Raw genomic sequence first — 27621 nt, forward strand, 5'->3', positions numbered from 1 at the left:
ACGTTATAATTAGAGTTAAAGTTATGGTCAGAGTTATGTTCATTGGCGGCGCTACGGGGGGGGATACTTATCTTGACTCCCAAATAAATAAATCCATGACCCCTTCCTTCCGAAGAAAATGACAGCCTCCTATGTTCCCTACGTGCAAACATTATCAAATAACATCATCGGCAGCTACCCAGTTCTGACCTTAATGCCAGTAAGAATCACATTTCGTCATCAATATGGCCAATTGCCACGCCCATTTAGCACGGAAATAATGAAATATAACTTTTTAAATCAGCTATATCTAGCTTTTCCGTCATAAATTTATTTTTTCCGTGATGGAAACTCCAAATAAAGAGTTTATGTTTCGGGTCAAATTATTTTGCCCTTTGCAATCAATGCCACTATTTTGCAAAACCAATTTTCCTTGTAACCTGTCATTTTCGCCTATACTTTTGCGTGTGGAATTTGTGCACATCCGGGTACCTTACATCGTTGAACACGGTATGGCGACTAGTAGATGTCACGTGCGCATTTATATATATACCTGAAGTCCACTGCCAAAGAAGGAATCAAGCTCTAAAAGCTTTGACCTATAGTGTAACAGTGATAAAATTGATATTTAAATTTGCAGCTACCTGCGTCATAAGATGTTCTCGGAAGTGGACTTAATTTCCGATAATATAAGGCAAAGCATAAGTTTCTTGAATTGCTTTTCACTAAAACAAGGGGTTATAACTCTACAAAAGTTTTAACTATTCGTTATGAACACGGCAGAGTGCCGAATATGCAAAATTGCTGTTCTGAGTAAACGGCGTTTGAAAATCTTGGTACCATTCCATTGGTCCTTCTAAAAATATATCATGTGTGGAATGTTTGTACTTATTTTGGTATCACTGGATGTTTGTACTTATTTTGGTATCACTGGATAGAAGATACCTACAGCTAATCAGCTATACGTTGGTATCAAATACATTAGTATAGGACATGTAATATAGAAAATTCGGAGTTTCCCGCTATACAATACTATAGATCAATATGATTTGTACAGCTAATTATACGATTCGTCTCTCTGCCGAATTCATTTATCGCACTTAGGCGCGATTCGTCCAAATCAAAATTTCAATAGCTACGTCAGTGAGTAAGATTTACCACTAATTTTTGGTGGAAATAAAAGATAACCTGAAACATAATCATAAGCATACAAAAACTCAATTTGCCCAAATTCTCGATTCGTCACTCTGCCGAATTCATAATGATATGTAGTGTAACAATAGTAAAATTTATATTTGGTTTTGTAATTAATTTGGACTTGTGTTGATACAGTTACATATTACTTGACAGATCTGTTTCGTAAGGCCATAGGGCCTCACTCATCAGAAGCACATAACCATATGAGGTAACCACAAAAATACACACTCTATACCTATCATGATGTCACATGATATAACTTGACATTAAAAGGATTACATAATGTTACATAATAATAATAACAATAACCATAATATTTTGAATGGCCACACTTGACATTGCAGACAACTTAATATGCTGGACCATAAAAATGCTTGACTGGCCACTTGACAATTCAGATGATAAGTGCAATTATATTTATTTATTTATTTATTTGTGACATATTCATATCGTGTTGCATATCAATGGATAGCTGCAATACTCCGCTTTACAATGACACCCCATTTGAAACAATGACATTTTTCACGGCTGAGTACACGCCTTGTGAATGTAGTGGGGTCTCAAAAAGAATTTGCCAAATTGACCGTTATTCTGTGCAGCAAGCTGCAATCCCATATCTTCACAATCTGGGAACTAATGCAATCCTCCAAGGGGACACCGCTCGCCCTACATAGCCACAGTGGTCAACGACTACCTACAGAATAATGGGAGTAGAGTCAAAATGGCATGCCATCAGGCCAGACCCGTGGGCCAGACCTCAACCCAATTGAACACTTGTGGGACCAGCTTGATCGTGCTGTGCGTGCCAGAGAAGCCCATATGCAACCGCATTGAATGATCTGCGACGAATCCTTGTTGAAGAATGGAATCCCATCCCATAGTAACGTGTAACCAGGTGAGCAACATGAGGAGAAGGTGCCTAACTATTGTGGCTGTCTATGGTTTTTCCACCCGCTATTGAGGTTATAGTGGCTAGCGTTGTTTGAGCACATAATAATGGTCAATTTGGCAAATTCTGTTTGAGACACCCCCCCCCCCGGGGAGACCCCACTACATTCACAAGGCGTGTACTCAGCCGTGAAAAATGTTATTGTTTCAAATGGGGTATCATTGTAAAGCTGAGTATTGTAGCTATCCATTGATATGCAACACGATATGAATATGTCACAAATAATTGGAGATACAGATGCTTGAAAAAACTTTCCAAACTTTTGTTGAGGAGTTTATATAAAATATATAGATTATATTAAACAAGCAACGCAGAATTTAGCACAATTATTTGTTGTCAGTAGTCTTCAATTCTGATCTTGATTTCCACGCTCTCTTTGCGAAAGATTTACAGAATTTATCAAAAATTTGATATATATCATCAGTATTACTTAAATTACAGAAATTACACAGATTAAATTTTACATCTAGATTGCCAGAAATAAACAATTCCCATATATCAAGGCTATTTAAATTAATCAATTCATTCTCCAGTTTACAGTATTCATCAGCTCTAATATTGTTAAGTGCATGACAAAAGAAAATGCTTTACATCTTCAACACCAATGTTACAAAGCTTACATATACCGTTGTTATATGGAGTCCATCTGCTTATACAGCCTGTCTAAAAAAAAATTGTGCAAGTGAAAAGCGCCCTTTCTGGCAATTAGAAAATACCGTTGTGACAGAATGCTTACCTCAACGTTAAGGGCGTAGTCTTAGCTCTGAAATGCCGTTTGTTCTGTTCAGTTTGCTTGTTTTAATCTCGAGATATGTTTAGTTAAAGACGAAAGGGTAAAATCACAATTGTGCCACTTTTACTAGGGAAGAGGACTTTACATGTAACAGTGAATCAGTGAAATCGTGAAATCAAAAGAATGCATCAATAACACAATACAAAATATTTTTGACTGTTTTTAATGTTTTATCATGATGCAGGAATGATGAGTCTTTTTTCCCACTTAAAAGAGATTAAAAGATAAATAAATATTTCACATTCTGCTGTAAAAATTAAATACATGTGCATGTCAATGATTGTATCATGATTTTATCATGGTAAATGCTGTTCTCTTAGTCACTTAAGACATTAATATTGCGAACTTATACATGTTATAGGTTAATGAACGCGAAATACTTGTTGGGAGAGATATTAGACAGAATAATGCACGCGTGCTGATGTTGATGCGTCTTATGCATGCGCCCGAAAGGAGGAGTGCAATAGACGCATCAACATCAGCTATCATTGATTTACATAGCTCTCTTCCCTAGTAAAAGTGGCACAATTGTGATTTTACCCTTTCGTTGTTAATTAAACATATCTCGAAATTGGAAAAAGCAACAAACGGCATTTGAGAGCTAAGACTGCGCCCGTGACGTTGATGTAAGCATTATGTCACAGCGGTATTCTCTAATTGCCATAAAGGGCACTTTTCACTTGCACAATTTTTTTTTGAGACAGGCTGTATGGTACCCATTCATGGGGATTGTAAGTAGTATGCAACATAAACAGTCACTTGATCAATAATGTCAATTAAACAAATAATTTAAGTGTGGCAGAACAATAGCATTATACACAGTACATAAAATATCCTTAGGGAGAGAATTTGCCCTGCATTGTTTTAGCAACCTTTTTTAAATATTTCAACTTCTTTCTCAATGAAGTAATTTGAATGTCCGAGATAAAGCGGTGTCGATTGCGACGTTTGTGTATGTTCAGTAAATGGCTCTCTTTTGATGTAAGATAATATCCTTGATGAATGTGAACACGGATACAACAACAATTGCGTATTTTGAAGATATAATTAATATTGATAATATTCTTTAGATCACTCGATATCATTGTTTATCAACAAAGGCGAGGGACTGGTCTACGAACCGCTACACTGTTCAATAATTTTCTTGTACTATACGCTGGCGAAGTGACGTAATAAATCGGTTTAATTACCATAGCAATAGGTGAAAACAATTTTGAATATACCGCGCTGCACTACAAGCAGGTTGCACTCATCACCTGTGTATGTCTGTAATCATAGATTGAATACAATACTCATTTCACAGATACTCATCTTACAGGTTAGACTTGTCACTTTGTCAATCAATAAAACTGGGGGGATTTGATTTTGTGTCCCCCACCCTTCAGAAAGTGATCGACGCTCATGATCGACGCCCAAGCTTATTTAGCATAACAATCACGTCCTATCAATGATTTCACCAGTGTCATGAGTACACTCACCATAATGAACATGTATTTACAATTTATTTTGCATGTTAAATTATTATCTTAACCTCTATTTACCTATTTCCACGAAACCTCTGGTTTCGTCATTCAGTCTGTATGACCTTTTGTCAATTGATTCATTTAGATGTTTGAAATGGCTATGTCGGCTGATGCATTATACGACAATTCTTCTCGACGATCTTGAACATTACTGTGCCTGTGGAGTAGAAGAAAGGTTTTGCAGCTCTATGTGTCTTGTACCAGATGTCTGTTGCCGATTCGATTGATGAGGCGTAGCTTCTTGCTGATTCTCAGCTGTCGAGTTGCGTTTCTGTTTGCGACGATTGCTGATGATGGCCGCAATTGTGTGCAGATATGGGTTGATCGCAGAATTAATAGGCAGAATGACCGTAACAGACCATGCGAATACTGAAGGGGGCAAAGTCAGTACACCAATTTGAACCAGAATCCCTAGTAAAATAATCGGGGACCAACAAAAGAAGTCCGTGAGGACTATGGCAGCAACTTTAACAGTCAATTTGATCTGATCGTTCATATCCTTGTTTAAACCTACGCGTTTCGATGACTCAAAAACAAATCGCACAATCTCCACATAGCACATCAGTATGACAAAGTAGCAGATGCCGTTTAGAATTAGGAACAAGGCTGTGGCATAATACAAGCCTGGAACATACCCGAGTGATTGAGATTTTACAAAGTACTTTTGATACTCGTAATTGCCATCCTCAGACCAAATCCATTCTATCGATACATTCTTTGTGAACTGTTCAATTTGGGCCAGTGGGAGGCCAATGCAGACGTGAGAGTTATCGTAGAATTTATAATTTCCCCCCGCTAAAACAGATGGAACAATTCCCAATGCAAGGGAAATCAGCCAAAGTAATATAACTATTGTAGCCGACAATGTCCTTCTTAACTTGATTTGTGAATAAGGAAAACGGATGTTCATGAATCTGTCAATGCTTATCAGCGTCACGAAGAAAACAGAAGCTTCGCTGGATATTATTGAGATTGCTCCAGTAATTCTGCAGGTAATACCAGATCTCCAAGTTTCAGAATGCATCGGAAAATATTCACCGAAGTAATTATCAGCAGATGCAATAACTAGCATATAGATACCCATGAGTAAATCAGATATTGCCAGATTGCTAAGCAGAAAGGTTTGAACTTTGTTCTTTTTATTTTTTGGTTTCTTTCTGCTCAAAACAAATACGTTCCCACCTAAAGCATTCAACCCAATAACCCACATCATAACCATCAACACTCTATCTGACAATAACCTATCGCAAGTCAAATACGGGGATCTTACATCTAGAGCACTACAACTAATATCACTTGGTACATAGCATTCACAGATTTCAGTTTGGTTTACCACTATTTCAGCCTGCTTTGGGAGTCCAATAAATGTATACTTATCTATCATAGACAATCTGTTTTCTAGTAAATCAAGGTAGGAAAGTTGAGCTAAGTTGTCAATATTTGGAATACTTGTTAACTGGTTGCCAGATAATTTCAGGAAACGGAGGTTTAACGTATCTTCAAATATACTTACATCTAATGCATGAAGTAGATTGGATGTTAAGTATAGGATTTGCAAGCTTCTTAATCCCAAAAATATTCTGTGATTCAAATGTGATATTTGATTGTATGACAAATCAAGAAATACTAACGTTCTCAGCTTCCAAAATAAATCATAACCAATTTTGTCAAACTTGTTTTTGCTCAATCCGAGTACCTGTAACTTTGGTAATTCGTGAAATATTGTACTGTTTAATGATATCAGCTCGTTTCCAAACAGGTGTAGATCAGTCAGGTTATTCAAACCACGAAACAATTGCTGAGGTAGATGTTGCAACTTGTTCTCATGTAGATTCAGTAAAATAAGCTTACTGGTTTCATTGAACAAATCTACATGTAATGACATTAACTGATTTTTCATTAGGTACAATGCTCTAAGGTTTGTCAACCCTTTGAACAATCCTCTCGGCAGCGTGGTAAGGATGTTATCATATATAATCAGAGTAGCCAGCTTATTGGTCTCATTAAACAAGTTCCCGTGTAGTGAATTTATCTGATTTCTCGAAAGGTACAATATTTCAAGATTTAACAACCCGTCAAACAACCCTTTCGGCAAAGTGGTCAGGATGTTGTCATGTAAATAAAGTTTACATAGCTTACTGGTCTCATTAAACAAATCCCCGTTTAGTGAAGTGATCTGATTTGTCGAAAGGTATAGTATTTCAAGGTTTAACAACCCTTGAAATAAACCTCTTGGCAAGGTGGTCAGCATGTTGTCATATAAATCCAGATAAACCAACTTACTGGTTGCTTTAAACAAATCCCCGTCTAAAGAACTTATTTGATTTCCAAATAGATATAACTGTTCAAGGTTTACCAAACCTTTGAACAACATATTTGACAACATTTTCAACTTGTTATAAGCGAGATGTAAAACACTAAGATTAATTAATTCGTCAAAAACATGGGCATCTAGAGTGTCCAAATGATTACCATTCAGGAACATTACTTTGAGGTTTTGCAAACCTACAAACGCTCGAGAGTGTAATCTAGATAATCTACAATAACTGATAACAAGTCGACGTAAACGTTTGAGATTGACAAAGGCATTTTCAGATATCTCTACTATAAGGCCCCATGTCGCATGGGGGAAAATGGGAGATCACACGAAAACAGCCAGATTTACAGTCCGTAAGTAATATGTGCGTTCTCGAAAAGAAACTTTAATGCGCGAACAATTCTATTTTTTTGACGACAGAGGAAAAAAGCACTTGAAATTCCGGAAAAAATCATTTAAAGTTTGAATTCTCCCATTGAACCCTGTGGTAAAGCACATTTTGGAACTCAAATTGGGCAATATCCCATATATTGACTGCCTTCAAATTGCAGGGGTTGAAAGTATGGGTAATTTCAAACATTTTATTTTTGGACCCCCCCACACACACACACACCGACCCGCATTTTTCCCCTTTAAAAATTTGGTGTAAGGTGGGTGATATAGTACACGAAGAAACTCACACAGGTGATTAAACCATTGGGCTATTCCAGTTGAAATCCATACACCCCCTATGGAAGACATGCCCTTAATCTGCCACACAGGGAGTGTGAATTTCAAATGGACTTACCTGAATGGTTGATTCCATTTGATAACTACACACATGTGTGCGCGATTGAGGTCATGACCTCCATCTAGGGGGTGTATGCATGTCAAATGGAATAGCCCATTGGTTGCAAGAGTGTGGCAGTCAAATTACACATTGAGTATGTACAGCACACAGCTGTGGAATGACAGAGGAAAAAAGCACTTGGAATTCCAGAAAATGCATGTGAAGTTTTAATTTTACATTGAACCCAATGCAAAATAATCAAGTTGGAGCCAAAATTGAGCTATATCCAACACATTTGCTGCCCTGAGATTCCAGCGGTTGAAAATATGAGCGATTTAGAACGTTTTGAAATTTCACCCCCCACCCACCCCACCTAACCACATACCCCCCCTACGGATTTTTAAAAAAATTTTAAGGTGAGTGATTTCAAATGTAAAATCATGATCTGAAACGAGGCCCCATGTCGCATGGGGGAAAATGGGAGATCACACGAAAACAGCCAGATTTTCAAAAATAACGACAAAATCTGTTAAAACAGGCTGCTGAATTCTGCAAAATTGTGAAAAATGAGGAGAAATGCTGCTACATATGTGTGATTTACCATTTTCCCCCATGTGACCTGGGGCCTACTATATACTGCCCTGATAGATCTAAGATAATGATATCATTGGGATATATTATCAGAGATGTCTGACTTGAAAGGAAATTGTCATTATGACAAGTATATTCTACATATCTGTTGCCAAGTGCGATATTACAATTCGTTGGAAACTCGAACGAACACATATTATCAGAAGAGAGATAACATGATACAGTACGATTGAATCCAGTCTTTTGACAAAAAATAATAGTGTTCTTACTGAATCCTAAAGCCGCTTGCCTTTGTGTTCATTATCGGAATTTTCTTGGTTGCACTTAGACAGGGTCTGATTTATTCCTATATCACTGATGAGGATACTGGCATTATCTTGCATAGACAATTGAAGGTCTGCGTGCGAAAACGCGATGGAGCAAGATTTATCTGTTGCAATAACTTCATATTTGTTTTCGCAATTCAATAGATCACCTTTTTTCTGCACAAAAACAAATGAATCACAAGGCATTCGATGAGGTATGTGTAAAATGGTTTCTCTTCCGACTGATGTTGTCAACTGTACGTTGCAAATGTCGTCTGGATTACCAGTAAATTTAGTCCAGTTTTGCCCTTCGATGTTTTTCATTGCAAGCAGGCAGATGTCAGAGTTGTTCTGAACATGCTGAAGAGTAGTAACATTCCAAAGAGGAACAACTTGTAACTCGGCACTGGCGTACAATTTCAGATTGCAGATGGTGAGTGCAAATAACAACAAAGTGGTGAAGAGTTTGATGTACAGAATATTTCTCTTCATTTTGGTTGTCCTTTAGTGTATTGCAAAAACAATAAAAACTGTCCATCAAATAGCAATAATAAACAGCAAAAATTTATAAAGCGCAATTAGAAGGCAAACCTCAAAAAAAGCGTTGTACAATGCCAACATAAGAAAAATACATTAACAATGTATAAATCATGGAGTACTGCAGAGTACTAAATATATAATACTGGTAAACATAAAACACGAACTAAGAATGCTAAAATGACTGCAGTAAATAAACAAGTTTATAAAATCATAAAACATGCGAATGTTAGTCAATGTAATAGTATAAGCGTTTTAAGTGATGGTTTGAACTACTCCAAAGTTTGTTTTTCTCTTCAGCGTCATCGTATAATGATGTTCTCCGTTACTTGTTACTTGCTACATCGTTAATTCAAATGTTTCACCATGTCCGGGCACCATTTTGGCAGATACATTGATTTGTGGACTTCAACGCAAAACAGATGGTTACTTCATTCTTGAGCAATTGGGTCAAACAAAAATAAAGTTTACACGTAATCTTGCTGATTTGTTCGCACGGTTTGTTGTCAGTTGATAATATACATGTATATACAATCTACCAAAAAAACGTTGACAACGTAAAGAAAGCAGCAAGTTTAAAAAGCCCCCACCTCGGCTCACTTTTTGAAACTTGGTCCCATTTTGAATATCAACAGCAAATCGGTGTTTTTAGCATCATTGCCATTAACATGCCTACTTGTTATTCGTTTAATTCAATCATTGATCATGAACTTAATAATTATTATAAAACAAAACATATATAGGATATTGGCCAAGAACAACATAATAACCTTTCTGATCGTTCCAGAATGCTAACAACTTTTAAGTAATATATCGCATCGGCACATTAAAGATTCATAACACTTCTGGAAATGTTTTAAGTTGATAATTATGACAAAGTTTAAATCAGTATATTTTACAAATGGGACCAAGTTTCAAAAAGTGAGCCGAGGTGGGGCTTTTTAAACTTGCTGCTTTCTTTACGTTGTCAACGTTTTTTGGTAGATTTCGTTTCTTTATGAATGAAGCCGAGTAGCTCCAAGCTTGAAAAGTCATCCGGTTACGTAGTACTCCATAAGACGAATAAAGCGAAAAATAGAAGTTTGAATATTTTATCCTTGATTTATGACAATAAAAAATACGAGTATATGTAGCTATAACTAAAATGTACGTGGTTCTTTGTAGCACTGGGGCAATCTAGTTGGATATCCAAATTTCGCCGTTTGTGGTTCTTTGTAGCCCTGCAGGCAATCTAGTTGGATATCTTTATTGAGCGGCGGTTGTTGGCGGTCTTTCGCGGTTCGTGGTATTCCTTTATTCTTCAAGCCCTGTCCTCTATCGGGGCTAATTTATTGTATAAGCTTGTTGGAAATCCATATTTCGCGGTGTGTGGTTCTTTGTAGCCCTGCGGGCTATAGTGGGATATCTCTATTGAGGTGGTTGTTGGAGGTCTTTCGCGGTTCGTGGTTATAATTTTCCTTATCCTTCAAGCCTTGCCCTCTATTGAGGGCTAATTTATAGTTAAAACTTGTTGGACATCCATATTTCGCGGTGTGTGGTTCTTTATAGCCCTGCGGGGTAATCTAGTTGGATATTTCTATTGAGCGGCAGTTGTTGGCAGTTTTTCGCGGTTTGTGGTTTTAATTTGTAGGATATCCATATTTCAAGATTTGTGGTTCCTGAGTCCTGCAGGGCAATCTAGCTAGATATCCAAATTTCGCGGTTTGTGGTTCTTTGTAGCCCTGCGGTAATCTAGTTGGATATCCCTATTGAGCGGCGGTTGTCGGTGGTCTTTTGAGATTTTCCCTTTAATTTCGGGCCGCCCTCTCCTCTACATCCCGAGGATGCTTTTCAATAATTTAAATTATACGGTGTCAACAATTACTATTACTTGGTATGATAACTTATCTTACCATGTTGACTTATATTGTTTGTTAAGGCAACTTTCGCGGTTCGTGGTTATAATTTCCCTAATCCTTCAAGCTTTGCCCTCTATCGAGGGCTAATTTATAGTTAAAACTTGTTGGACATCCATAGTTCGTGGTTTATGGTTCTTTGTAGCCCTGCGGGGCAATATAGTTGAATATTTCTATTAAGCGGCAGTTGTTGGCGGTTTTTCGCGGTTTGTGGTTTTAATTTGCAGGATATCCATATTTCAAGATTTGTGGTTCCTGAGTCCTGCGGGGCAATCTAGCTGGATATCGAAATTCCGCGGTTTGTGGTTCTTTGTAGCCCTGCGGGGCAATCTAGTTGGATATCCCTATTGAGCGGCGGTTGTCGGCGGTCTTTTGAGATTTAATTTTACCTTTAATTTCGGGCCGCCCTCCTCTACATCCCGAGGATGCTTTTCAATAATTTAAATTATACGGTGTCAAAAATTACTATTCCTTGGTATGATAATTTATCTTACCATGTTGACTTGTATTGTTTGTTAAGTCAACTGGACGTGACAAAATATCCTGCTATGTAGACATTAATTTGTTGCTAAATTGACTTGGCATAATAATTTATTTCGGGAAGAAGACATCCATTTTTGGTATGTCGACTTAGCATGATAATTTATCTTGCCATATTGACTTGTTTGTTCAGTTGTCTTGGCGAGATATTTTATATCGTCATGTTGACATAATGCTGATAATAAGTCGACATGGCAAGATAATTATCTTGTCAAGTTGTGTCACATAGACGCTTCCGTACTATATATGCTTGATAAATGTTATTTGGATATTATTTTTTTCCTGCTGGCCTTCCATACTAGCGGAACAATTTTCCACACCTACAGAGTGTTTGTAATCAACCTACCGGGACGGTATGACAATTGTCATGTTCTACGATAGCTGAAGATGACAGAGAGTCAGGTCTCTCTAATCGATTCAACAACCATTCATACATATCACAATCATCATTGTCCTATTATCATGCGAATTTGCCCGTGGTAGGACAAAATATATTTAAATGAGAATAACAATGAGTAACGTCGTATTGCATACCCTATAATACCTGATCTGGTTTCTTGTGTTATTCAGATTTCTTTTGATCCTTGATGGTGTTGTATCACATTATGCTGTGTTTTTAAATAGGCCCTTAACACAAAAAACAATTTACATGAGAATCAAACAACTTGCTTTAATAAAAAAATAATATCACAATAGCACTGGATGTTTAAAATTATGTTATCCTTGATTAATGACAATAAATTGTTTAATAAAACATTGAAAAAAAAATCAGTTGGTCACCGGGTTTCGAACTCGGGATAGCGTATCTGGAGTCAAGCGCACTAACCATTAGGCCACGGACCTCTGCTGTAAAATACTTTGTCGAAATACAGCATTTATTATATAAATGGATGCGTCGTCCGATAAGAACAAAAGAATTGTGAAAAACTTGATTTTTTTTGGCGAACGGGGCTCAGAATTTGTATGTAGGGTATCCAGGAATCTGCTAGGGTATATTTGGAAGTGAATCTGAAAAAGTAGTGTGAAGGTGATAACCAGGTAGACCTGTAGCAGTGTCCAAAAATTCTGGATCAGTATGATTTGCAACTAATTTTCGCTATGAAATACCGCGTGAAATGGAAGCAAAAATATTTGTTTATTACGAACAATGATTGACTGTAGGATTGGTGGCCCTTTTGGAATTAATGAGTTGTCACGATATTACACCTGGGACTGTAAATAACATTTAGCATGGTTTTAGATACATTTTGTACCCAGCGAAAAATAACATCGAACAATAGAAGTCAAGTGTTTTAATGTTACGTGTAAATATAGTCTCGCAGGAGCATCTGTTATTAGTCTTCTTTATCAGTCTTTTTTTTAAAAAACTTGCTGGTCACGGCTACCGCGTGACTCTAATACGTGTAAATATAGTCTCGCGGGAGCATCTGTTATTAGTCTTCTTTATCAGTCTTTTTTTTAAAAACTTGCTGGTCACGGCTACCGCGTGACTCTAATGGAGACGAAGCAAAGTCAACAAACTCGGTGTGCATCAGGTACCTCATGCAATTATTTCTTGTCTTTGGTAAGATTACGAAAAGATGGCGACTGCGGTTTATGCCTAATAGATATTAGGACCCATGTGACAAATTTTTGATGTTCTAGGCAACCATCAACAAACAGAGTACAGTTTATATCAACGAGTCCATGATGCAGTCATGGTCCATGGCAAAGGCGATTCGACCTTTGTGGCATTAAACCCAGTTAACAGGAAATTAATCCAGTAAATCGATTCAGTAAAGCAAATAAGGAGCTATGTGGCATTAAATTTAAGGCCAAACGTCCGGGCTAATGGACGCGTCCGTTAGGGCAAAAAAGGCCAAACGGCCGTAGGGAAATGGCCTAACGGACGCGGTAATGACCGTGGCGCTATAACCCTATTGTGACAACGGCCATCGCAATGGACGCGTCCGTTAATTCGAAAATGGCCAAACAGCCTTGCAAAAATGGTCAAACGGCCGGGCAAAATTCAAAATCCAGTCAATTCGGCCACACGCCAATTCGGCCCCTGTATAAAACCTCATAGGGTTTCAATGAGAAGATGTTATGTTTTATTAAAGGGCGAAATGAAAGAGGATAATATAAAAAGGGGGATATGCCATAATTAAAGAAACAATATAGTCACATGTTTAATGTAATTTAAAGCATAATTTTAAAAAGTATAATAATTTGTGGAATATATTTTCATGTTTTGTTTGTTGTTGTGAAAATCTGATTTGGCATCACCCAGCTACAGATATGATCCACTCTGGCTTTCATGCATGTGCATAATAATAAATGGAGTACTATAAAAATATAATAATAATAATAATAATTGATAATAATAATTATTATTATCATTATTAGGCCATGTTTTATTATTATAGAGCACTATAGCAATATTTTGTTAGGCCTACTGTCCACTTGATAAGGTGAATAGCACATTGTCACTTTATATAAAAGCAGAATGTCGCAGTAGGTTAAATATAACGGGTTGAGCACTTTCCTTTTGGATGGTTTCAACTCACCTGAATTTAATTATATTTATAGTATATTTATTAAAAACACATTGCAGCCAAGTGGCTGAATTACATGAATTTTACTATTTGATTTAAATAGTATAAAAAACATCAAATAACATTTTAAAGACACATTTAGAAATTGTAAAAACATCAACATAATGCACATTGGCAACAGAACCCATGCATGCATACATGTAGTCTATAAGGCACGCTGGTGGGCAACGGAACCCACGCATAGCATGTGCGCGTTCAGGGGCCGCAGAGTACAGGATTTGTGTTTTATTTGATATCACTTCAATACGTTTGACATATGCACGGGAATAGATGATGTTTCATGCATGTATTTTCGCTATCTACTGAAAATATTATTTAGGGTCCAATAACAACAGATGTTAATGCACACATTTGGCAGAATGCGTGATAAGAAAAACTTGGTATTATTGTGATATTTCGTGTTTGTTTTGTTTTGTTTTTTCATTATCTACTGAAGATAGCGTTTTGCGGCGCGGCGGCATTATATCAACTTAATATAGAACATTGAAAAAAGTTGAAAAAGCCTACCTTTAATATTTGGCAAATTTGAAAAGTTGAAAAAGCCGAATTTCGGATTTGAAAAAGATTGATAAGACCACAAAGGTTGAACAAGCCGACTTTCAATGATTGAAACATTCTTTTGAATCTATAACTTGGGTCTTTTGGTTGCACATGTAGAAACTTTACAACTTTCAGTTTTGAATGAAATAAAGATATGATATACCGGTAGTCTACATCATGCCTGCAGGAAAGGAAGACGAATGAATTCGATGGTGTTGCATGTATTATCTACAACAGTGCGTTGTACTGCGCAGGTGCTCCTTTGCTAGAAGGAAAATCCCTGATTGGGGAACTTCTGAAAAATATCATTTGCACGAATGTAACAAAGTATTTATATCAGTTAATACAAAATATGATGATGTAGTTTTTGAACCAATCATTATCGATCGAATTTTCACCAAAAGACTCATTATGAACATAACCATGTACATGTACATCCATAACATTTTCCCTTTATTTATTTCTTGAATGCTTTACCACGCCCCCTGGGGAGTTGGAAAGTGATATTCACGTTCTAATGAAGTCATGGGCATATCATACAAGTCATTGTCACTTGTCAAAATAATTCCATCCTTAGTTATTTCTATTACAAGTATTATGTTTCTTTCATTTATCATGCTATGCCATGCTTTTCTGCCCATTATACATCCCAGCATGCACATTGCACATCATATTTCTTTACTGATTTCTAGCACACACCACACCAATATTAGCTTATATTAATGTATTAATCATACGTAATGAAAAAAGGGTGTAATATGACTATTCTGTTTGTAAATGATTGACATTTATTTGATCATGCCGATGAGTATATGCTAAACATGCTGCAGTGCATTGTACTGCGCTGGTGCTCCTTTGTTGAAAGGGAAATCCTAGATCGGAGACAGTCAAAGAGCTTAATTTTTTGGGGTGATTAATAGCATTTTCATGAATGAAACAGAGCACTAGCCTATACATAATAACTTTAGAATGTAATGACTATTATCATTACCAGTAAAATGATTAGGGGGGCTTAAAATGTGACATGCATAATTATATGCATGTCTTCCCAATCTAGGTATATCAAACACCCAGATTTGGAAGTTTTACGAAGTGGTCCTTTACTGTTACCAAAAATAGGTTTGAATTGGCGAAATTAAAAATACCATTGCTGTGTCCGTGTCATCATGTCAGTTGTTATTTTAACAACTTTGGATGAAACTGAGTTTCTCTTATTTGTTAGAAAATTAATTTAGAGGATGTCGTTTGCATGATCAGGCTGGCCATACACATAAATTAACACTTGTCTAAATTAATAATTCAATTGTTATTATTATTATTGTTATGTTTCTTTCTTTCATCTATCATGTGTATGACTATACCTTCCTGCACAGTGCACATCATATTTCTTTACTGATTTCTAACAAACGTACACCGTCAAATACCGAGAAAGAAAACTCAAATTCAGTTTATGCGCGCAAAAGTAACATTTTCCATTTCCGCGCTCGATTCTTCGAGGGGGTGTGTTCGTGAAGGTGTGTGTTGTGTATGGGGGTGAGGGGGTGCGTTTGGGGTGTGTGTGCGGGAGTGGATGTAGAGAGAACAAATAAGCAACCCAAGGTCAATGAGAACGATTATAGAACTACAGGAGAAAGAAAACAAAACACGCGCGCAAAAGTAACATTTTCCATTTCTGCGCTCAATTCTTCGAATACAGGGTATAAGGGACCGCTCATTATTTACAGGGAGGGGGGGCCGGGGAAATGTAGGGGGGGGGCTATGTGATTTTCACTTTAACAAACAGGGGGGGTTAGGTGATTTTATTTTTCCTGATAGGGGGGGTCTAGTGAAATATAATATTAAATTATTCACTATATGATTATGATTCACTACAATATTTACCTCATATTTGGCCATTTTAGCCACAAAAATATCAATTTTTGCGCGCTTCGCGCGAATTTATTCCTGCACCGTATTTTGTGTTTAGCTTCAATATTTTTTGCGATTCGCACGCATTTGTGTCATAAACTTATTCTCTCACCAAAAGGTGCTGGATTCACATAATACTTCAAGAAATCTTTCCAACCACCTCATGTCAAAAAGAAATCTATGCCACTGTTCATCAGCACATTAGCCATATGGCAGGGTGGCAAGTCAGTCCCCTCCCCTGCTCAGTCGGCAGATGTATTGTGACAAAACTTATGATTTGCATCTTCCTTTTGGTCTATTTTAGACCCTAAATTAACCCCATTTTTTAGTATCAAAATGCCAAATTGCCACGCCCTTCGCGCGCATTTATCTCAGAAAAACCATTCTCTGAGTAGATCTGCGAGACATGCCTTTGTAAATTCTGGTGTTTTTTTCGTCTTGAAATTGAACACGAATCTCGAATGAGAGTTATAATTCCATCCATTCTATAATGTAAATCATAAATATGAGTGCTATGGCAGCTCCTCTGATGCTTGGAAAAAGTATAAAACTTGTATATTGGATCAGAATACTGGGACTAAATTAACCAAAAGTTGTGCAAGCCCTATGATCATCCTTTGGAATGATTTTAGGGCATATATATTTTTATGTTTTTTTGCACCCTTCGAGCGCATTTATCCAGGTAATGTTCTTTTAGTAGCAGATCAGTGGGACGATTTGGAAATTTTGTCCCCTGGCTCGGTGACTCCGATACATCTCTCTTTGAATTTTAGCATTGAAATAGCATATTTTCTGGGGACAGCTTGGAAAAATACATGGATTACAATTGTGGGGAGAGGGGTGTCTTCTATACGAAGAGCCAGAGGTGGCAATCATGTTGCCATGCCCAGGGGCCATCATAAGGTGAATCCGGTCATGGTATACCAGCAAAATGTATATCTCGATGTGAGAGGGGGGGGGGGGTTACGTGTTTTTTTTGGGCGGCAGTGGGGGGGGTTATGTAATTTTAGATGCTGGTAATAGGGGGGTTGTGTAACTTTATGAGCTCAAGTTTGAAATTCCTCCGCCCCCCCCCCTATAAATAATGAACGGTCCCTAACAATAACATTTATACAATTGAATTTCGACTTTCAGGAAAAAACTAAAAGAGTTATGCCACAAATGTTATATGCAATATAATTAGTAATATCTCAGCTAAAAGAAGACGTTTAGTTGGTCTCTCTACCGGCATTGGTTCAAAAGCTATGTCCGATAAACTAAACCGTCCAGAAAACGTGGTGGGCCACTTTTGCCATAATCAAGTTTCCACCGCGTAAAAATGCTAATTGTGCATTAAACATCAAGAGCTGACACAAAAGAATCATAAGTAGTTTTTTCTTCTTATAATTAACATTAACTAAATAAAAACATGATATTTCTTCAAATGAAGTCATGATATTTCTTTCAACATATCTTATAAATAACGTAATTTCTCACATCCCTGAGATATCATCATGGGTAAAACTAAGAACAGTTTTTGCATCCATAAGTACAAAACAAACGGTAAAAATGTTTTGAAATGAAATTCAGCTGGGCTTCTAGCTGTTCTGGGGCGACCACTATTGCTAGCATTTCTGTTGGTAGGCTACTCTTACTGAATTCTACATACTTCTCATATTTAAACGTAATTATTGTAGGCCTATGACTTGATGGAAGATGTGATTAAGCCTATACATGTGAAAATGGATGAAAACCATGATGCAATAATAATAATAACGTGTTTTCAATAATTTTAAATTTAATTTACCGGGCGCGTGTTTTCATAATTTTAAATTTAATTTACCGGGCGCAAATCATTGAGCAGAAACTATATCAGATATAGGAAAATAATGAGAGACACAAAGGCACGAAAGAAACATAGGGCTAAGTATTTTATGTCAATCATAATAAGTATTTTAGTGTCATAGGCCTAACGGCCTATAATAGGCCTATGGCTAGCCTGAGCTGAACATGCAAACGACATAAAGCCGACCCACTTTCTACGCTTCCAAATCTGGTGTTTGATATACCTAGATGGAAGACCTGTATGTGTGCTCGTTAACAGAAAAGTGTTTTCAATAATTTAATTTATCATGTTTGGGGGGAGGCACAAATGTGATACCAGCAGAAACTATAGAAGGAAATAATGAGAGACACAAAAAGCACGAATGAAAAAAACCACGTAATAAATATTTTTGACAAGTGCCAATTATGTATAGGCCTAGCCTATATCTGAACATGCAAACGACATAAAGCCGACCTACTTTCTATGCTTCCAAATCTGGGTTAATATACCTAGATATGGATGTGTGCTCGTGTATATGAAAAATAACGAACTCAGAAAAAACTAGAAGTGTTTTTAATAATTTAATTGTGCTGTTGTATCATGACGCGTGTTGGTGCCGTCACCATGGTAACGCGCGACGCGTACGCGATACGCGTACAATATTCAAGAAATATTGTATTGTATCCGGGTATTTTGAAAATATTGTACAATATACAGTTTTATTGTATCGCTCAAAAGCCTGATATAAATAATAATCCCCGTTACCCATCAACGTGCTTGCGGCCGGGATAATAATAATTATAGCAAACTATAGGCAAATTCATCAAATGGGTGCACCGTGCACAATGATATATAATTTTTTTTTATACGCCTGTCTTTTCTGTGCAGTTGGCACCACTAATCGTTTTTCTGTTACTAGCAAAGTAGAAAATGACGTATCTCAACTAAACAGACACAATCTTGTCAACTTTCGTTTCGGCCCAAGTCAATATAAAAATGTTAGTATGAAATAATAACTAAACTGTAAACGACTGCAAAAAAAGACTAACACGTTATAGCGCCACGGTCATTACCGCGTCCGTTAGGCCATTCCCCTACGGCCGTTTGGCCTTTTTTGCACTAACGGACGCGTCCATTACAACGTCCGTTACGGGGTTTTGAGTAACTTAGATACCTGAAATAAGCTCATGCATTCGATCACTAACGGCAACACAGTCAGCTACCTGCACAACCGATTCTTTTGTTCTGCAAGGCTCACTCAGTCATTTAATGAGGCAATACAAACGATCGAAATTGGTGTTGAAATGAGCAAAATGTTGAGTTACACCTTTTCAGTGTAAAAATTGTTTTCTCAGCCAAATGAAAAGCAATAATTTTCATTTTTTCAGTAAATGGCTGGAAAAACTATAATGCTTGATACTGATTTTTTTAAAATCCTGGTGTTAAACTTAGGCCTGAAATTCAGTCATTTAGTGTAAGATATTCGATTTTTATAGGCTTCAGCTCGGCCCGCGAGCTTTTTCTTGATCAACCTTTTAGCTTTTCAAAGTAATATAGTTCGCTAATGAAGGATTTTCCCCAACTTTCTAAAGCACATCACCGTGAGCTATATATCATAGTTTTGTCAGAATTTCCGTTTTGATTTCACCATCTTTCACTGTCGGCTGAAAAATTTCTAAATCAACACGTGAAATCTAAAGGCTAATACTAGCATTGTGGATCGATATCCCTGGGTTTAATAGGAATACCGGCATGGCTATAGTGTTGCCAGAACTTCAATATAGCAAAGAAATTCCCAGACCTATAGCGCTCCTACTGATCATGTTTAACCAGAACACCCAATTGGGGATTTAATCGCTGGTCGGGCAATTTGCTTTCAATGAAAAATTGACCTGGATAACAACAAAGGAAATATCGACTATTTCTGCTGGTTGCTCTCGAGATAAAAGTACTCACCATTGCCTACTTTTACTTAGTTTGACATTTTCTGAGCATGAATGGAAAAAGGGTAAAACAAAAACGGAAATTCTGACAAAACTATAACATATAGACCCACACGATGTGCTTTACAGAGGTGGGAAATATCTTTCTTTAGCAAACTATGTTAGTTTGAGACGCTAAAACATGAATTCCGTAAAAAGCTCGCAGGCGAATTCAAGGCCTATAAAAATCAAAATATCACACTAAAAGACACAATTTGATGCTTAATTTTAACACCAGGATTTTAAAAAAATGTATATCAAGCACCAAGTTTTTAACTGACATTACTGAAGAAAAAAAAATATTGCTTTATATTTGACCGAGAAAATTAATTTCATAGCAAAAAGGTGTATCTCTGAATTGTGCTGATTTTTACATGTATCGATCGACTTTTAGCGCGACTAAGCATTTCTAAAGAATTGGTTGTCCAGGCGGCAGACTGAACAAGCTTCGGTCGATTACCCCAGCTGCAGCGTGTGTAAACTCTAATTTGCATAGAGGCTGTACGTGAAATTATTGATTGGCTCCAAACAAAGGATTTGAACCGGTGCACGTAATCATGGCGCAGTGCAGTCCATTCAATCAAATGTTGTCATCAACCTATTTGATCGCAGTGCATTGTTATGTGTGTGAGACGAACTGTCGCGGTTGATTGCAATCAAACAAACGATGTCTTATGTATTACTTTGTTCCGTGATGAAAATCGTGATGTTTTATTCAATCACTCTTGAAAAATGTATTTCTTTTGTAGGCCTATTACTTTGTTTTGTGATGAAAATTGTGATGTTTTATTTCATCACGCTTTAAAACAAACGATTTCTCATGTATTACTTTGTTTCGTGATGACAATTTTGATGTTTTATTTCATCACTCACGAAAAATTGATTTCTTATGTATTACTTTGTTTCGGGATGAAAATCGTGATGTTTTATTTCATCATCACGCTCTAAAACAAACGATTTCTTATGCATTATATTTGTTTTGTGATGAAAATCGTGATGTTTTATTTCATCACGCTCTAAACAATAATTATAGTTACATGCATTTCAAGAAAAAAATCTTATTAAAACGGTAGGCCCTATGTTGTTTAGAAAAATGTAGAAAGTGATGATGATGATGATGTCGATGATGATGATGATGATGATGATGATGATGATGATGATGATGATGATGATGTCTCCAAAAGTGTCCCGGTTTGTTTTTCTTGCCCTAAATCGTGCGTATCTATTAATAGAGGCCTTGCATGTGACGTATCATCCCGTAAATATGGCGGACTACTCAAATGCATTCAACAAAAGCATGATTGCAATCTACCGTGACAGTTCACTCACACACATAACCCTGCACTACCATGACTACGATCAAATAGGTTGATGACAACATTTGATTGAATGGACTGCACTCCGCCATAACTACGGTGAAGGAGAGCGGCTCAAGTCCTTTGTTTGGAGCCAATCGATAATATCATGCAGGGCCTCTATAAGGCACTTCAATAATCAATAATCAGTCCCGTGACGGCCAGACAGGGTCTAATTCTGCATAAAACCGGGCAACGTTATTTCTATAGATCTGCTGCGCATTCAAATTGCATTGTATTGCATCGTAATTTCATTTGTGTCTATGCTAATTATGTTTACACAACATGAACTCACGTGTTTTCAAGCAAATTCGCCGATAATAGGTGATCAAAAGCGATCGGAATGTTACAAAAGTACAGATCGCATTCAGCTTACTTCATATGAGATGATCTTTGAAAAAATACGGCATAATTTGTCTTGGTGTTTGCGGAAAGCCATGCAGTAAAATATTAATACGTTGCGGCAATTCATGATTGACAACTAACAATCGGCGTGTCCTTCGTATCCTCCACTGTCAATTTCTTATCCACTCACTAATCCTCACAAAAGCTTTGTGTTGATTACGTAATGTGTGGAGGCAAATTGCAATAAGTACAATGAAATAATGAGTAGGGCGGGCTCCGAGGCGGGTTTCTTCTTCATCTTACGTAACAGTATTGTTCTCCAAAAAAACCGGAAGCTTGTCGTTTGGAGCTCTAGCTGAAATACAGCAAGATAATGTAAGATAGTAAATGTAAACCTGTATTTTAGCTAGAGTATCTCGAGCTAGTGACGGCCTCCACTAACTAGCTACTAACTTGTGTTTATGGGCGCTGATATTTCATGTTCACTGTCACTTATTTATCAGAAAAGTGCGACCATTTGTCAATCACCTACAGTACCCAATTTCGGCATACTATATAAGAAACTCATCATGATGATTGCCAGAGAATAGTTAAAATGTAGCTTGTACCGTTTTTTGTGGCATCCTTCAGAAGTGAGCGGTCCGATACCAATATTTTCGGTCAAATCTCCATTCAATTAACACGGGGAGTTGGCTAGCTATGCCTTGCCCTCACTCATATTTTACAAAAGTGCGACTATTTCTGAACATCTAACCTAGCTGTAATTTTAGGTCATGTTAGAGAAATATATTTGCTAGAAGTTTGGAGAATAGCTAACATATTGGCTGGTTATTTTTCACACAGTGATGTTAACTAGGCAAGTGCCCATTCTTCCAACGTAGATCATTTGTAGGGGTCATGCGTCAATGGTGAGAGCACTGTGTATTGTGTATAGGAAAACGGACAGTAACTGCAGTATGCTTAATCGTGAAAAATCTAATTATCACATAAATAATGCATTTATTCAATTTCAATGAATTCCATTTCCATCTGCTTACAAGTTGCTTTTCTATAAACTGTTTAACAGCAGATTGCAGTTGGATACGAAATATTTCAGCTTCCTTTTTCAGTGATGTAATGGTGATGTCCGAGGTAAAACAGAGCTGTGCTTTAGAATCGACTGAAACACTTGGTCGAAAACAATGATTGTAGCAACATGTAAAATGGCTTAATGTCATGCCGCAAATAATCCTATTGCAATATAAGATCTAAAATCTTTCAGTAACAATAACTTATGGTTGTTGTAGTACATACAATGTAAACTAGCAGCCTGCTAGGACAAGAGTACGGTTTGATTTGACAATTGATTCACAATGACGTAAGCAATGATGAAATTTTCCGAGTAAAACCAATAATAAATTGTGATTGAAGCATAGGAACAACACTGGTCATAATCCACCCACGCACGTTAATCCGTTCTAAAAGTTTTTTTTTTAAATCTTCTAAATAAGCAACAAATCATTTCATGTAAGAAACTGCTTCTAAAGAACTGCCTTACAAAAGGATTTTGTATTCTTTAATGAAAGAAAATGTAGATAGCTTATTGATTTTGGAAAGTTAAAATCATCAAAAGAATTGTCAAAAAAATTAAAAGTTAAGACATTCTTGTATTCGCAACCAATAGCAAGAGAGTATTTTATTTCATATCATTGATATACAAGGCTTCTTTAATTTTAAGCTATTAGGAGAATGCAGAGGTAAGGCAATTTCCATGGCAAGGGCCTTTTATCATATTGTTTTGTTAATTTTACTGGAAAATGTGTATATTTTCACCCGAAAATCGAATGTGTTGTATGAAAGAAAGATTTTTATACTTAGATATAATATCCACGTGATATGTATTCTTCACACCAAATATGAAGTTTCTACGAGTCGATAGTAACTCAAGGCCAAAATACCTTTTACCCAAATTCACCTCAGAATGCACAACAAAATACAACGTTATATCTGAATCTTGAATCAAAAATAAAGGATTTAACAATAATGAACATAGCGAACATAAATACATACAATCAGTCAGAATCAATCAAATACATTTAATAATGTTACTCAGCCAGCAGCCTTCTTCTTGTTGTTGATTTCAAAGTTCTAATTTAAAGTATCATATGAAAAGGTTTGACTACAAAAACGATTCTATTATAAATGCATCTACGTACATGTTCCACCTCGATATATCCGAGCACACAGATATTTCAAGCACAGCGAGTCTAGCCTAGTACGCAGTCTGTGTTATACTACACGGTTGAGTGCATAGCATCATACGAACTTTGTGAGATCTAGTGGAAAATAGGATTCTGTGAATGGTTTTTGTCAAAACCTTAAGTGTTCCCTTCATCCAATCACAATTTTTTTATATCAAATGAAAGCTAACCCCCCAAATACCTTCACAAACGTATCACCCCCAAATACACAAGTACCTTTCTTTGAAATGTTGGTTTTAATTTGTTTGGTTTGTGAAATGTTTATGTAAATACCGGTACTTTCATCGATGTCTTGATTTTCGGCTCACGTGTTTATACTTCTTTGTGATATACTTCTTTGCTTCCAATTGCTTGCCCTGCTGTTTTGTTTGTAATTGTGTTTGTTTAAGGGATCTGGAATGAGCGTTTTGAGCGTTTCGACAGTATTTTTTATGGGATATGAGAGCACCTCAGACGTATCGAATTCCATTCTGAATACGAAGCATGTCTTTCTGATATCAAATAATTTTCATTTTTTGAAAATTACGATATAATACAAATTTTATGACAAACTATTAAAATTTGTTATTTTTCAAATTTTTGATATATAACAGTCCTCGAAGTAAATTTTATAAATCTAATGATAATTCTTAAAGTGTATGTAGCTGGGAGGAAAAGCCGACGATCAAATGAAAATTTTGACCTTTCATATTGAAGATATGGATTTTTTTCCCAAAAAGACCTAATTTTTTTGGTGTTTTGGGGAAAAAATCCATATCTTCAATACGAAAGGTCAAAATTATCAATTTTCAATTGTTTCATCCCACCTACATACACGTTAAGTATAAATCATTCAGATTTATAAAGTTTACTTCGAGTACTGTTAAATATCAAAAATATCAATTTTAATGATTTGCCATAAAATGTGTATTACATTGCGAATTTCAAAAATCAAAATTATTTGATATCAGAAGGACATTCTTCGTATTTAGAATGCAATTCGATATGTCTGATGTGCTCTATTGTCCCACAATAAATACTGTCCAAACGTTCATACCCCTTCCCTTAATAATTTTTAATATCGTTTTGTAAATTACTCCTTGCTATGAATTGGTCGCTGAGTGTTTTGATGTATAATATTTACTTATGTTTCCTTGTTTACTCTCATTTATTGGACTATACAAAAATGAAGTATTATTGTTATTATAATTATGGTTTGAGTTATGATATTTTTGATAAATTTAATTAAACACATTGTACACTCCGGTATAGACCCTTTTCCGGTAATTAATTATGACGTCATGGAAAAAGGTCTATAGTGGCATACCAGTATTCTGTTTCTATACGGTGTGTCATAAGTCTGTTCCTCCCCCCATAGGAAAACCATTTTAACATGCTTGAAATTAAACTTACACAATTAATTTGATATTAATTTGTTACTGGTTATTGTTTTGGATTAATGTAAATGTCACTTAGCAATTTATTTGAAGTGGTTGTCTTTTTATGGTCGATAGCCTCCGAAAGTCTGCAAAGCTCTGTTATTGTTGTTTTTCCATTGAAAATCAAGGTTTGCACACCTTTAAATCTGCCATAACATACAAAATTAGCTCTAAAATTCTAGAACAACGGCCGACATATTTTTTTCGCTGCAATGAGCCTTAAGGTTCATTGCAGCTAATAGCCCAAAGGCAAATAAACAGAGGGGGTACTTCCATATTGAGGTTATGCTCCAGGGGAAGTCGGAATATAGGCGGAACGGACTTTCGACACACGGTATATTCATCGTGCCATTTGCGATAGAAAAGACAATTACCTTTCATTGTTATCGAAAGACGTCATTTATTATTCAATGTGAGAGGAAATATATACAACAATATTTTACCAACTTCGAAATTCCATCCTCTGCATAAGCGGCCATTTTGGATTTATGCAAATTAGGCACTGTTCTACTACTCGGATTTGTGATGTGTTATATGCGTTTCTGAAATGAATGCTGATTAAATGGATTCTATTGCAATTAGTAGTGGGTGATTTCATATTTTGACTGGCCTAGTAGTATTTATCTGCCCAAAGGAGCACCCTCTAAAATTGATCTAAATTTAATGAAATGATGTATTTTTATACCAATATGAACAGTATCAGAGGTTGACCCGTTAAAAATTTGTTTTAATTGTTTTGTTTGATTGCTTAGCAAAGTTTTACCTCAGTGCCATAGACACAACTACTATAATTTTACAATACAATTACTCTCAGCACAACAACCACAATGATTTGTTTGCACATTGCTATATAGATCCCTTATCAAAATGTAATCACCTTTTATTTTGATCTACTTAGGTTAACAAAATAAATGTTCAACTATGTTATTCTCACGAGTTTACAACAATAACGAAGATACACCCACGATTAATATTCTGCACATAATTTATAATCCTCTTTGTTGACATCTATTTAACATAAAACCTATATGTTCTATTATGATCTACCAATAATTTTACCACAGTGCTGTCACTACAACACCATTACTAGTTTTGTTTCTATCATGATGATACAACAACAACAAAAACAAAAACAACAATAACAATAACAACAAAGCCGTATTATAGCACCTCACCATGCTCACGAAACACCTCAAGGCGCTTTATAGAAATAAATTTACTTACATATTAATACAACAACTTAAATTATACAACTATATTACAAGACGTGTTTTGAAATACTAGTTAAATACTGGTTTTTCGATGGTTTAACAATCACATGCTACCAATAGAGGTTATCCATGTTCTATAAGCTGCATGTCATATCAACAACTGCTATACCTTGTTTAGGACATACTAAAGAAGTACTTGCATGTGCAACCATGACTGTTTCAAAATAGCCCGCCAAAGTCATGCAGGTAACTCCGAGGTCGTGCATTGAATTAATTTGAATGAGGAATACTACGGGAACCAGAAGCCTTTTGTTAGAAGTCACACATGAGTGAAGTGGATAACCTCTATTAATACAAGAACCATTAATTTGTTTAAAAGTGTTTTTACCTTGTAATTATATATCTTTTCCACTGAAAACCTTGGTTACTTTTTTCCGTTTGTAATACGTTTTGTTAATTGACGCGGTTATATGCTTCAGTTGGCCATGTTTACAGCGGATGCATTTGATAACAATTCTTCGCCACGATCTTGAACATGACTGTGCACCTCTTGAGTAGAAGAAATGGTTTGCAGCTCTGTGTCCTTGATACCAGATGTCTGTCGTCGACTAGATTGATGAATGTTTTGTTGGTTCTCAGCTGGTGAGTTGTGTTTGTGTTTGAAACGATTACTGATGATGGCCGAGATAGTGTATAGATATGGGTTGATCGCAGAATTAATAGGTAGAATGACCGTAACTGACCATGCGAATACTGAAGGGGGCAAAGTCAGTACACCAACTTGCACCAGAATACCTAGCAGAATAATCGGGGCCCAACAAAAGAAGTC

Source organism: Amphiura filiformis, chromosome 15 (assembly GCF_039555335.1).
Source record: "Amphiura filiformis chromosome 15, Afil_fr2py, whole genome shotgun sequence".
Classification (NCBI taxonomy): domain Eukaryota; kingdom Metazoa; phylum Echinodermata; class Ophiuroidea; order Amphilepidida; family Amphiuridae; genus Amphiura; species Amphiura filiformis.